Source organism: Rhinolophus hipposideros (assembly GCF_964194185.1).
Source record: "Rhinolophus hipposideros genome assembly, chromosome: 10".
In the NCBI taxonomy this organism is placed as follows: Eukaryota; Metazoa; Chordata; class Mammalia; order Chiroptera; family Rhinolophidae; genus Rhinolophus; species Rhinolophus hipposideros.
The window spans coordinates 86,586,066-86,601,357 of record NC_138056.1 but is presented as its reverse complement, the minus strand read 5'-3'; positions in this window follow the sequence as shown (position 1 = coordinate 86,601,357).

Genomic DNA, 15,292 nt, shown 5'->3' with positions numbered 1-15,292 from the left:
TTTCATTTAGTGTTTTAATCATAAATGGATGTTGTATCTTGTTAAATGCTTTTTCTGCATCAATTGAAATAATCATATGATTTTTCTCCCTTATTTTGTTTATGTGATGTATCACATTGATGGATTTGGGGATGTTGAACCATTCTTGTTCGTCGGGGATGAACTCCACTTGGTCGTGATGAATAATCTTTTTAATGCATTGTTGCATTCGATTTGCTAGAATTTTGTTTAGGATTTTTGCATCAGTATTCATCAGAGATATTGGTGTGCAGTTTTCTTTTTTTGTGTTGTCCTTACCAGGTTTTGGTATCAGGGTAATGTTGGCCTCATAAAATGCGTTATGGAGTACTGTCTCTTCTTCAATTTTTTGGAAGAGTTTGAACAAAATTTGTATTAGATCCTGTTTGAAGGTTTGGTAGAATTCACCAGTGAAGCCATCTGGTCCAGGACTTTGTTTGGAAAGGCTTTGGATGACTGCTTCAATTTCGTTACTGGTGATCGGTCTGTTTAGATTTTGCAGTTCTTCATGGTTCAGCCTTGGAAGGCTCTATGTTTCTAAGAACTTGTCCATTTCTTCTAGGTTATTGAATTTGGTGGCATATAGTCCTTCATAGTATTCTTGGATGATCCTTTGTATTTCTGTGGTGTCCGTGATAACTTCCCTTTTTCATTTCTGATTTTCTTAATTAGTGTCTTCTCTCTTTTTATCTTGGTGTTTCTAGCCAAGGGTTTGTCAATTTTGTTAATCTTTTCAAAGAACCAGCTCTTTGTCACATTAATTTTTTCTATTATCTATCTGTTCTCTATTTCATTTAGTTTTGCTCTGATTTTTGTTATTTCCTTTCTTCTGCTGACCTTGGGTTTCACTTGTTCTTCTTTTGCTAGTTCTTTAAGGTGTAACATGAGGTTATTAATTTGGGATTTTTCTTGTTTCTTGAGATAGGCCTGTAATGATATAAATTTCCCTCTTAAAAGTGCTTCCGCTGCATCCCAACAATTTTGGTAGGATGTATTTTCATTATCATTTGTTTCTATGTATCTTTTGATCTCTCCTCTAACTTCTACTTTGACCCAGTCGTTCTTTAAAAGTATGTTGTTTAATTTCCATGTATTTGTGGTTTTTCCTGCTTTCTTTTCGCAGTTGATATCCAATTTCAAAGCCTTGTGATCAGAGAATATGCTTGGTATGATTTCAGTCTTCTTAAATTTGCTGAGGCTGATTTTATGTCCCAATATACAGTCTATCCTTGAGAATGTTCCATGTACACTTGAAAAGAATGTATATTCTGATGTTTTAGGATGAAGTGCTCGCTATATGTCAATTATGTCCATTTCATCTAATGTGTCATTTAGAGCTGTTATTTCCTTATTTATTTTCTGTTTGGATGATCTATCCATAGCTGTCAATGATGTATTTAAGTCCCCTAGTATAATTGTGTTTTGGTCAATTTCTCCCTTTAGTTCTGTTACTAGTTGCTTGGTATATTTTGGTGCTCCCTGATTGGGGGCATAAATATTGATGACTGTTATGTCTTCTTGTTGTATAGTCCCCTTTACCATTATGAAATGTCCATCTTTGTCTCTTGTTACCATTTTCATCCTGAAGTCTGTTTCATCTGATATTATTATGGCTACACCTGATTTTCTCTGGGTACCATTTGTTGGAGAATCAAATTCCACCTTTTCACTTTGAGTCTATGATTGTCCTTGTAGCTGAGACGTGTCTCTTGGAGACAGCATATGGTTGGGTTTAGTTTTCTGATCCAGTCTGCTACTCTGTGCCTTTTTATTGGTGAGTTCAGTCCATTTACATTTAGGGTGATTATTGATACGTGAGGATTTCTTGTCATTCTATCATTAGTTTTCTGGTAAGGCTGTGTCTCCGTTGTTTCTTTGCCTTTTTGTTGTTGTCTATTATTTCTGTGTGGTGGTATTCTATGATGTTTCCCTCTGTTTCTTTTTTTATTACAGTATGTATTTCAGTTCTGGATTTTTTTTGAGTGGTTACCCTTAAGTTTATGTAAAAGAAAGTTTAATATTTAGAGTATTCCATTTTCTTCAGCATGCTTACTTTCTCCATTCCCATATTTCGGTTCATGCCTTTACTTTTCCCCTTTTTATGTTTTGGTTGCCACAAATTGTCCCTGTTGATTATGGTCGAATAGCCTCCTTTAGTATTTCTTGTACTGCAGGTCATGTACTAGAAAATTCCCTCAACTTCTGTATGTCTGCAAAGGTCTTTATTCCTCCTTCATATCTAAAGAATATCTTTGTTGGATATATTATTCTTGGCTCATAATTTCTCTCTTTCAATTGTTTAAATATTTGGTTCAACTCCCTCCTGGCTTGTAGAGTTTCTGCTGAAAAATCTGATGATAATCGAATGGGATTTCCTTTGTAGGTTACCGTCTTCTTTTCCCTGGCTGCCTTGAGGATTCTTTCTTTGTCGTTGATTTTAGAAAGCTTCAATACAATGTGCCTTGGAGAAGGCCTCTTGGAATTGAGGTAATTAGGTGTTCTATTTGCTTCTTGGAATCGAGGATCCTGTTCTGTCCACAGGTTTGAGAAGTTCTCCTCAACAATTTGTTTGAATATATTCTCTGTTCGCTTCTCTCTTTCTTCTCCTTCTGGTATGCCCATTATTCTTATATTGCTCTTTCTGATGGAGTCAGAAAGTTCTTGTAGAGTTCTTTCATTTCTTTTAAGTCTCAAGTCTCTTTCTTCTTCCATCTGTGTAATTTCCAGGTTTCTATCTTCGATGTTACTGATTCTTTCCTGCATCTGGTCAACTCTGCTACCTAAGCTGGTTATTTCAGTCTTAATTTCGTCTATTGAGTTCTTAATCTCCAGAAATTCCATTTGGTTCTTTTTTTAAAATTTCAATCTCTTTCGTAAAATGCTCATGTTGTTCTTTGAGTGTGTTTCTGAGTTCATTAAACTGCCTTTTAGTGTTTTCTTGCATCTCGTTGAGTTTTTTCAGAACTGCAATCTTGAATTCTCTGTCATTTAAGTCACATATTTCCATATCTTGAAGTTCCTTTTCTGGAGAATTTTCACTTTCTTTCTGAGCTGTCTTGTTGCCTTGGTTATTCATGGCAATTACTGATTTATTCTTTGTCTTCCTAGACATCTACAGGAGTGGCTTCTGCAACAGGTTGATAGGAAGAGGTCTTTCTTTTGTTTTCCAGTACTTGTTGGTAGATTGTTTTATTTTCTCTCCGACTGCAGCCTTTTTTTTCTCTCTGACAGAGCAGTGCTATGTTTTCTCTGCACTATTCCAGCTTCCCACACAATGGGGGGATTCCTTGGGAGATGGGTTTCTCCTCTGTTAGCAGTTCGCCTGGGTCACAGGGCGCAGTGTCCCTGTGGGTATGCGGAGAGCTTTTGAAGTTCCAAAGCTCTTTCTGCACCAGATTCAGATCCCGTCTGTTTCAGCAGTTCTGTTTACTCCTGCAGGGAATAGCCCAGATAGGTGGGGTCAGGGGCAGGGTGAGTTATGAGAGGTGGCCCAGAGCAATGGCGGCGACCACCACCACAGCCAGTCCTGCTTCCTCAGCTCCCTCCCCTTTGCCGGAACTAGTTGGGCTGCAAATCTGCGTCTGCGGTCCATAGTTCTCAGACAGCAAATATTCTGTTCTTTTGATCTGACACTGCTACTGTTCCGCTTCTAGCACTGGGCAGGTGGGGACTTGTCGAGCTCTGGGAGGGTAGGGAGGGGGCGGCTCTTCTCAGTGCCTAAGGCTTCTGTTCTCTGCTCAGCAGTGAGGGCTTAAATGACTGTTTTCAGCCTTCTTCCCTCAGTCTTTGCTCTGAGGTCTGCCATGAGCATTGGGTTCAGCCGTGTTATCTGCTGCCCCCTCAGCCTTGTGGGCCATAAGCGGAGCCCTAGCAGTCTGAGTTCTTCCCTCTCCCACAGCTGCAGTAGTTCCAGGATGCAGCGAGCTCGGAGCACTGAGCTAGGTCTGCGTCCTGCACCCGCACGGCTCTATCTCCGCACTTCTCCCTTCCCTCCTCCCCCGCTCGCACGATTCTCCTACCTTTAGGTAAATTCAGTAGTGGGCTGCTTCGTCTTGCCTGTCTGCTGTGCAGGGAGTCCTACATGGAGTTACCGTTGGTCAACCAGTTGCAAATTCCAGGGGAGCTTTACAGAGGCTCACCTTATGCCGCCATTTTAATGACATCTCTGGTTTGTTTTTTCAGTAAGTTATTGAAGGACGTCTTGGTTGCTTCCAAGTTTGCCACTTATGAATAAAGCTGCTATAAACATCCATGTGCAGGTTTTTGTGTGGACATAAGTTTTCAGCTCATTTGGGTAAATAATGAGGAGAATGATTGCTTAATCATATGGTAATGTTATTTTCAGTTTTGTAAGAAACTGCCAAACTATCTTCCAAGGTTCTGTACCATTTTGCAATGAATAAGAGTTCCTGTTGCTCCACATCCTCTCCAGCATTTAGTGTTGTCAGGGTTTTGAATTTAGGCATTCTAATAGGTATGTTGTAACATCTCATTGTTTCTTTGATTTGCAATTCCCCAATAACAAATAATGCTGACATCTTTTCATTGGATATTTATTTGCCATCTATATGTCTTCTTTGATGTGTTGTCTGTTGAGGTCTTTGGCCCATTTTTTTAACTAGGTTATTTATTTTGCTATTGTTGGGTTTTAAGTGTTCTTTGTAAACTATATTTTGGATACCCGTTCTTTATCCGATATGTGTTTTCCAATATTTTCTTCCAGCCTATGGCTTGTCTTTTCAGTCTTTTAACAGTGTCTTTCACAGAACAGAAGTTTTAAATTTTGATGAAGTCCAATTTATCAATGTTTTTCTTTGATGAATCATGCCAAAAAGTCATTGCCAAACCCAAGATCACTTATATTTTCTCCTATGTTGTCTAGAAGTTTTACAGTTTTGCATTTTCCATTTAGGTCTATGAGATTAAGTTATTTTTTATGAATCATGTAATGTCCGTGTCTTGATTAATTCTTTTGCATGTGATTGGCTAGTAGTTGTTTCACTTTCAAAAGGATTAAATATTTTTTTAAATTTTGAAACATTTTCTAACTCTAAAGAAGCTGCATTCTACTAAACTACAATGAAATCAAGCTTGACAGTATATTCTGTTGGCAAAGCTCTGAGGAAACAGGCATTCTCATACATTCGTTAGTAGGAAAGAAAAATGTTACCTCCCCGATGGAGAGGAGTTTCACAATATCTATGATATCTACATATGCATTATTATAAAGCTGCAGTAATTGAGACAGTGTGGTACTGGCATAAAAAGAGACATTCATACAGACCAGTGAATAGAATAGAGAGCTCAGAAATAAACTCTTGCATATACGAGTATGTTCAAATGATCTTGAACAAGGGTATCAGGACCACTCAATGGGAAGAGATAGTCTCTTCAACAAACAGTGTTGGGAAAACTGGATCTCCATAGCCAAAAGCATGAATTTAACCCTTATCTTATATTATACAAAATTAACTAATATGGAATAAAGATCTAAACAAAGACCCAAAACTATAAAATTCCTAGAAGAAAACAGGAAAAACTTTATGACATTGGATTTGGCAATGATTTCTTGGATATGACACCAAAGGTAAAGAAATTCAAGATTGCAGTTCTGAAAAAACTCAACGAGATGCAAGAAAACACTAAAAGGCAGTTTAATGAACTCAGAAACACACTCAAAGAACAACATGAGCATTTTACGAAAGAGATTGAAATTTTAAAAAAAGAACCAAATGGAATTTCTGGAGATTAAGAACTCAATAGACGAAATTAAGACTGAAATAACCAGCTTAGGTAGTAGAGTTGATCAGATGGAGGAAAGAATCAGTGACATCAAAGATAGAAACCTGGAAATTACACAGATGGAAGAAGAAAGAGACTTGAGACTTAAAAGAAATGAAAGAACTCTACAAGAACTTTCTGACTCCATCAGAAAGAGCAATATAAGAATAATGGTCATACCAGAAGGAGAAGAAAGAGAGAAGGGAACAGAGAATATATTCAAACAAATTGTTGAGAACTTCCCGAACTTGTGGACAGAACTGGGTCCACGAATCTAAGAAGCAAATAGAACAACTAATTACCTCAATCCCAACAGGCCTTCTCCAAGGCACATTGTATTGAAGCTTTCTAAAATCAACGACAAAGAAAGAATCCTCAAGGCAGCCAGGGAAAAGAAGACGGTAACCTACAAAGGAAAGCCATTTAGACTATCATCAGATTTTTCAGCAGAAACTCTAAAGCCAGGAGGAAGTGAAACCAAATATTCAAATAATTCAAAGAGAGAACTGATGAGCCAAGAATAATATATCCAGCAAAGATATCCTTTAGAAACGAAGGAGGAATAAAGACCTTTCCAGACATACAGCTGAGGGAATTTTCTAATACACGACCTGCACTACAAGAAATACTAAAGGAGGCTATTCGACCACCATCAACAGGGACAATTTGTGGCAACCAAAACATAAAAAGGGGGAGAGTAAAAGTCTGAACCGGAATATGGGAATGGAGAAAGCAAGCATGCTGAAGAAAATGGAATACTCTAAATATCAAACTTTCTTTTACATAAACTTAAGGGTAACCACTCAAAAAAAAAAATCCAGAACTGAAATGCATATTGTAAAAAGAGAAGAAACAGAGGGAAACATCATAGAATACCACCACACAGAAATAATAGACAACAACAAAAAGGCAAAGAAACAATGGAACACAGCTTTACCAGAAAACTAATGACAGAATGACAGGAAATCCTCACATATCAATAATCACCCTAAATGTAAATGGACTGAACTCACCAATAAAAAGGCACAGAGTAGCAGACTGGATCAGAAAACTAAAACCAACCATATGCTGTCTCCAAGAGACACATCTCATCTACAAGGACAAGCATAGACTCAAAGTGAAAAGGTGGAATTTGATTCTCCAACAAATGGTACCCAGAGAAAATCAGGTGTAGCCATAATAATATCAGATGAAACAGACTTCAGGATGAAAATGGTAACAAGAGACAAAGATGGACATTTCATAATGGTAAAGGGGACTATACAACAAGAAGACATAACAGTCATCAATATTTATGCCCCCAATCAGGGAGCACCAAAATATACCAAGCAACTAGTAACAGAACTAAAGGGAGAAATTGACCAAAACACAATTATACTAGGGGACTTAAATACATCATTGACAGCTATGGATAGATCATCCAAACAGAAAATAAATAAGGAAATAACAGCTCTAAATGACACATTAGATGAAATGGACATAATTGACATATAGCGAGCACTTCATCCTAAAACATCAGAATATACATTCTTTTCAAGTGTACATGGAACATTCTCAAGGATAGACTGTATATTGGGACATAAAATCAGCCTCAGCAAATTTAAGAAGATTGAAATCATACCAAGCATATTCTCTGATCACAAGGCTTTGAAATTGGATATCAACTGCGAAAAGAAAGCAGGAAAAACCACAAATACATGGAAATTAAACAACATACTTTTAAAGAACGACTGGGTCAAAGTAGAAGTTAGAGGAGAGATCAAAAGATACATAGAAACAAATGAAAATGAAAATACATCCTACCAAAATTGTTGGGATGCAGCGGAAGCACTTTTAAGAGGGAAATTTATATCATTACAGGCCTATCTCAAGAAACAAGAAAAATCCCAAATTAATAACCTCATGTAACACCTTAAAGACCTAGAAAAAAAAAGAAAAGTGAAACCCAAGGTCAGCAGAAGAAAGGAAATAACAAAAATCAGAGCATAACTAAATGAAAGAGAGAACAAAAAGACAATAGAAAAAAATTAATGTGACAAAGAGCTGGTTCTTTGAAAAGATTAACAAAATTGACAAACCCTTGGCTAGAAACACCAAGATAAAAAGAGAGAAGACACTAATTAAGAAAATCAGAAATGAAAAAGGGAAGTTATCACGGACACCACAGAAATACAAAGGATCATCCAAGAATACTATGAAGAACTATATGCCACCAAAATCAATAACCTAGAAGAAATGGACAAGTTCTTAGAAACATAGAGCCTTCCAAGGCTGAACCATGAAGAACTGCAAAATCTAAACAGACCGATCACTAGTAACGAAATTGAATCAGTCATCCAAAGCCTTCCCAAAAGCAAAACTCTGGGACCAGATGGTTTCACTAGTGAATTCTACCAAGCCTTCAAACAGGATCTAATACCAATCCTGCTCAAACTCTTCCAAAAAAATTGAAGAAGAGACAGTACTCCATAACGCATTTTATGAGGCCAACATTACCCTGATACCAAAACCTGGTAAGGACAACACAAAAAAAGAGAACTGCACACCAATATCTCTGATGAATACTGATGCAAAAATCCTAAACAAAATTCTAGCAAATCGAATGCAACAACGCATTAAAAAGATTATTCATCACGACCAAGTGGAGTTCATCCCTGGGGCACAAGGATGGTTCAACATCCGCAAATCCATCAATGTGATACATCACATAAATAAAATAAAGGACAAAAATCATATGATTATATCAATTGAAGCAGAAAAAGCATTTGACAAGATACAACATCCATTTAGATTAAAACACTAAATGAAATAGGTATAGAAGGAAAATACCTTAACATAATAAAGGCCATATATGACAAGTCCTCAGCTAATCTCATAATTAATTAATGATGAAAAAGTGAAGTCCTTTGCTCTATGTTCAGGAACACGACAGGACTGTCCCCTATCACCTCTGCTTTTCACATAGTGTTGGAAGTCCTTGCCAGAGCCATCAGGCAAGAGAAAGAAATAAAAGGCATCCAAATTGGGAATGAAGAAGTTAAATTATCACTCATTGTAGATGACATGATGCTATATATAGAAAACCCTAAAGACTCCACCGAAAAGCTGTTAGAAACAATCAGCGAATACAGTTAATGGCTACAAAATCAACGTACAAAAGTCCATTGCATTCCTATATACTAACAATGAAATCTCAGAAAAAGAAATACAGAAAACAATTCCTTTTGCAATTGCAGCAAAAAGAATAAAATACCTAGGAATAAACTTAACCAAGGATGTGAAAGACTTATGTGCTGAAAACTACAAGACATTTTTAAAAGAAATTGAAGAAGACATAAAGAAATGGAAACATTCCATGCTCATGGATTGGAAGAATCAACATAATTAAAATGGCCATATTACCCAAAGCCATATACAGATTTAATGCTGTTCCCATCAAAATCCCAATGCCATTTTTTAAAGACATAGAACAAAAAATCATCAGATTTGTTTGGAACCATAGAAGACCCCGAATAGCCAAAGCAATCTTAAGAAAAAAGAACAATACTGGAGGTATCACACTCCCTGACTTTAGCTTGTACTACAGGGCAACAATAATCAAAACAGCATGGTATTGGCAGAAAAACAGAGACGTAGACCAATGGAATAGAATTGAGAACCCAGAAATAAAACCACATAAATATGGACAGATAATTTTTGACAAAGAAGCTAAAAACATACAATGGAGGAAAGACAGCCTCTTCAATAAATGGTGCTAGGAGAATTGGATAGCCACGTGCAAAAGAATGAAACTGGACTGCTATCTGTCACCATGTACCAAAATTAATTCAAAATGGATCAAAGACTTAAGCATGAGACCTGACACAATAAACTGCATAAACAGTGCCTCAGATAAGGGACTAATATCCAAAATATACAAGTAACTCATGAAACTCAGCAACAAAAAAACAAAGAACCCAGTTGAAAAATGGGCAGAGGACCTGAAGAGACATTTCTCCAAAGAGGACATACAAATGGCAAATAGACATATGAAAAAATGCTCCACATCACTAATCATCAGAGAAATGCAAATAAAAACCACAATGAGAGATCACCTCACCCCAGTCAGAATGGCTATCATCAACAAGACAAATACTAACAAGTGTTGGAGAGGTTGTGGAGAAAAAGGAACCCTCATACACTTTTGGTGGGAATGCAGACTGGTGCAGCCGTTATGGAAGGCAGTGTGGAGGTTCCTCAAAATATTACGAATAGAATTACCATGTGAGCTAGCAATCCCTCTCTTGGGGAGCTACGCAAAAATCTGAAATCATTTATCCATAAAGACACGTGTGCTCCAATGTTCATTGCAGCTTTGTTTACGGTGGCCAAGACATGGAAACAACCAAAATGTCCTTCAACAGATGAATGGATAAAGAAGTTGTGGTATATATACACAATGGAATACTATTCGGCAGTAAGAAAAGATGATATGGGAACATTTGTGACAACATGGATGGATCTTGAGAGTGTGATGCTAAGTGAAATAAGTCAGACAGAAAAAGCAGAGAACCTTATGATTTCACTGATATGTGGTATATAAACCAAAAACAACAAAAGAACAAGACAAAACAAATGAGAAACAAAAACTCAGACACAGACAATAGCTTTGTGGTTACCAGAGGGTAAGGGAGGTGGGGGGAGGGAGATGAGGGTAAAGGGGATCAAATATATAGTGATGGAAGGAGAACTGACTCTGGGTGATGAACACACAATGGGATTTTTAGATGATGTAATACAGAACTGTACACCTTAAATCTATGTAATTTTACTAGCAATTGTCACCCCAATAAATTTAAGAAAAAAAAATTTAAACAAAAAGGGAATAAGGAAGATCTCAATAGTATAGAGTGATTTCCATTTTACATTGTTAAGTGAAAAACTGCAAAGTGCCAAATATTAAATATAGTATGGTAATTTTTGTGTAAGAGAGAAATGAAATTATAAAACACATGTATGTCTTTATTTTTGAAAAAAATTAAAGCATAAGAAGGTTAAACCAGAAAAATAATAAAATGAATTATCTACAAAGGGTAGGGGTGGAGAAAATGGGTGGAAGGGAGAGAGGAGGGAGTGCCACTTCCCTGAGTATACTATTTTGTGTAGGTTTGGCTTTGGAAGCATGCTAATGCTTTACACATTTAAAAAAATAAATTAAATCAGCAAAAATGAAGAAAGAAAACTGAATGCAAACAGAAACAAACGAATGCAACTGTATTTCATATGAATATAAGCAGACAGAAAGGAGGGAATTAAGAGCTAACTCAGCCTGGGGGAAGAAAAGTTTTCTTGAATTACTTCTGTTAGCTTTTTTTTCATAGTGGTATGGGTATAGCAATTCTGAAATATTTTTGGGAGCCAGAGTTTTTTCTTTGGAAGGAAGACAGAAATGGGTAATGCAGGAAGGTACGACAAAACCCCATGGAGTTGGATTGGAATTGGAAGTTACCAGTATGAATTCATGCATATATATATATATATATATATATATATATATATATCATATCTAATATATATATATTAGATATGTTAGATAGCTACATCTGATATATTAGATGTATGTTATATATATTATATATACATTTTCCCCTAGCTTTATCCAGTGAAAGGGCCTAGAAGCAATGATACCTCAGTAGCAATGAGCACACCTAGTGCCCAGATCTTAGTTTCTAACTACCATTCCCTACGAAAAGGAACCAGGGTTCCTTGGGAAAATGGTTGGTTACAGAGCTAGGGCAGAGAAGCTAAAAGGTGAGCTTGGAACATCTTGTTATACCACAAAAAGTAGTGCCAAAAATGATGGGGGTGGGCGTTGCCAAAGGACACAGGAGCCAGCTCGAAAAATCTGGGTCAGCATCAAAATAAACAAGAACAGTGATGGAATAAAACCCATTGAATGAAATAGGAATCCATGAATCCAAACTAGTAATAAAAAGATATAGATAAACAAATAAATGAGAAGGGAAGGCTCTTCCTTCCAGTGGAATACTGAATGATACACGTGGAGGGAATCTGGATATAGAAAAATCACCATTTTAAAACCATCATAAAATTGGTTCAGGGTAGAACCATCAAGGGAAGCTACGGTATGTATTCCTTAAATAGTATTCTAGCCTAGGGTGCATAACCATAATTTTAGCACAAGGATACAGCAGACAAATCCAAACTGAAAAACAAGAAAGACAAAGTCTGAGGAATTGTTCCCCGTTAAAGGAGAGCAATGAGACCTGACGACTAAATGCAATAGAGAATTCTGGAATGCATCCTGTATTAAAGGGGAAACAAATGCTGCAATGGATATTAGTGGGACTCCTATCAAACTGGAATACGGGTTACAGATTAGAAATATTTTGTATCAATTTAAATCTTTTAAATTTCATAACTGTACTGTGGTTATATAGGAGAATATCCTTCTTAGAAAATTCGGAAGTATTAAAGGGCCTAGGGACATGAGGTATGCAATCTACTCTCACAATTCATAAAAAAATAATTATACATATGTACATACACATCAAATAAAATGTTTAGAACATTTTTAATGTATTTTTTTTTAGAGAAAGAGAATAAAAAAGCAAAAATTGTGGCAAAATGTTAGTAATCCATGACTCTAGGTAAAGGGTAGACAAGAACTATATTATCCTTGCACCTTTTCCAAATTTTTGAAACTATTTCAAAATAGAGTTAAAAATATATGTATGGAGACTAAAATAAGGAAATAAAAATGTTTACATGACCATAAAAGAAAAGGTTCATGTGCAAATAATCCCCAGACTAATTTCTACAGAGACTATCTTCTGGCTGACACTAAGTTACACTCTGAATTGAAGAGAGATTTGAAGAAATGTAACAACATACTGCTCTTTGGGATATTCTTTATATCTCAGCATTAAAGAATTTGAAAAAAGTAAAACTTAAGGAACACTGAATGGATCTAGATATTGCTTTAAGAGATGGTGAAAATTGCAGTATAAATGACAAAGATTTATATCATGAAAAAATATCTTCTGGGATAAAATATTTATTATACATAACTCTTACAATCTTTGAACATGACATATAAAATTTCTGATTCAATTCTGAATCTAAGTATTGCTTCACAAATATTAGTAATAATTTCAGTGTGGAATAAAATATTAGTAATAATTCCAATTAGTAATAATTAAAGTTTCTATAATTTGAAAGTAATTTTTTAAATATCTAAGAAAAACAATAACTCAAGAAAAGTCAATTAATTTAGCATTACTGAAAATGGAACACACATTATGAGAAAATTTTTATTATAATAATATAATTAGGGACTTGCTAAAATTAAGGTAAGAAAAATTAATTTAATGAAATACAATATAATAATTTATGAATTGTGTATGACTTCAGCATCTAAACATTTGCCCATCATGAGAACATTCAGGCATCTGCAATAACAATTAGTTAATTTATCTTGGCTATTTTGTTGACTTTAAATCATACAAAAACCATAGCTTTACGTATTATAAAACTTTTGTCATTAGAAAGTATACTGGTCAAGGTAAGATGATAGAAAGTATTTAACAGTTAGTTAACTTCCAAATAATTCAAGTATTTTGACATATGATAGGGGAGCCTCCACAAATATTAAGAGTGACCTGTTTCTTCCATCTCTCTTTAGGTAAGTATTTTTATTTGGTTTGGGTCCTTTCATTGCTTCGATTTTAAAGTATAAACAGAGGTATATAATACATAAAATGTTCATTTTTATACAAAAAGTCGCACTCTAGGTATACCATTCTATACCCAGCTTTTTAATTTAAAATTACTGTGTATTCTAGCGATCCTGCCATATCAGTATACAGAGATCATCCTTATTCCTTTAACAGCTATATAATACTCCACAGTGTGGAGTTTATTCAAAGATTGTTTTCAGGAGACTCAGTAAAGTGTTGTGTCACATCTCAAGTTGGATATGGGAAGGAGCAGAGCCTGCCAAGAGGATCTCAGTCACATGTGGGTGACATACGGGAAGAGGTCCCCCTTCACGGTTATCTCTCATTCGAGTGTGGGGCTCTTAGGAGATGAATTGGCTTGCTGAAAGTTAAAAAATAAGGTCACACCCTGTGTGTAGAGGCAGCCTCCCCAGATGGACTAGATGTTTCGAACCTCAGTCACCCAAGAGAGAAGACAGACCTGAGGAGGAAAATGGGAGTTTGGAAAGTGGGTCCTTTGGTTCTGTCCCTCTGGCACCTAAACTATGGATCTAAACCGGTTTGTGGATGTTCCCCCTGTTTAAAACCATTCATGTACACCCTGTTGCTCTAGATAATTTACTATGGTTTACAAATTCTTTGTAATCTGGCCTCACCTCTCACTAAACTCATTCCTCCCTTCTAAGATACTAACAAACTGCTAACAGTCTCTGGCACATAACGCGCTACGACACCCTTTAAATAGCACACACTACACCCCATTCACCCGGTTACCTACCATCATCTCTTAAAATGAAGCTTGGTGTCAACTCTTCCAAGAAGCCTTCTTTGACCTCCTCAGCCTGGGTTTTATGTGCATATTTGCATCCTAGTACTTGGCACATTGTATTATAATTGTTTACTTGTCTGTCCCTCTCACTTAGAGTATGAGTTTCTCGAGCACGCGGACCTCCTCTTAGTTATCATCCTATCTCCATCCTGCAATATCCTAGTTCAGAGTAATGGGATAGAGAAGGGAACCACCACAATACTCTTTTCCTTCACCTCAAACCTTCTCTCTGTCATTTCTGAACTGAAATGGGGCCCAAGGTTTGACTTCTCCAACTCATCAATCCTGCTTTTCAGTCCCCCCATCCTCCTGTCTACTCCATAAGATGAGGGAACAATTCAAACTAGAAGCACCAGGGGGCGCTCTCAGGCAAAGAAGAAATCGAGAAATGACGGTAAACCTAAATTCCAATTTCATCACATCATTTGGCCGTTGCTCAAGAACTTGCAATGGCTCCCCACTGCCTACTGTATCTACAGATCCAAGTTCCTTCCCCATTACGTAACTCCACTTCATCTGCCCAAACTCCCATATGTACGTACCTTCTACCTTTTTGAATTTCTATCTAGCCATGTAACACTATCGAATACCAGCATGAGAGTGGTGCCAACAGCTGGTGGTAGTGGCTACAGTTCTCCTCAAGGCACTCCAAATAAACATCTAATGATAATGAAAGCAGTGGGCTTTCTCTGCAAATATAATTTCAAACCATGTCACCCATCCTCCCATTCAGTCCCAACTTCTGGCCAGATGGCTGCTTTGAAACTCCTCTTATACAGAAATTCTATACTTGTTTCTTCAGCCTTTTTGCTTGTGCCATGGCCCTGCCTGGAATGATCTTTCCTCACTCCTCCCCTATCTAAACGTGACTTCTCATTGAAGCCTCCACACTTCCAGAAAGTGTGGCTTGTCCTGGCTAGTGCAGGCAGAGGGCCACATGATGCTC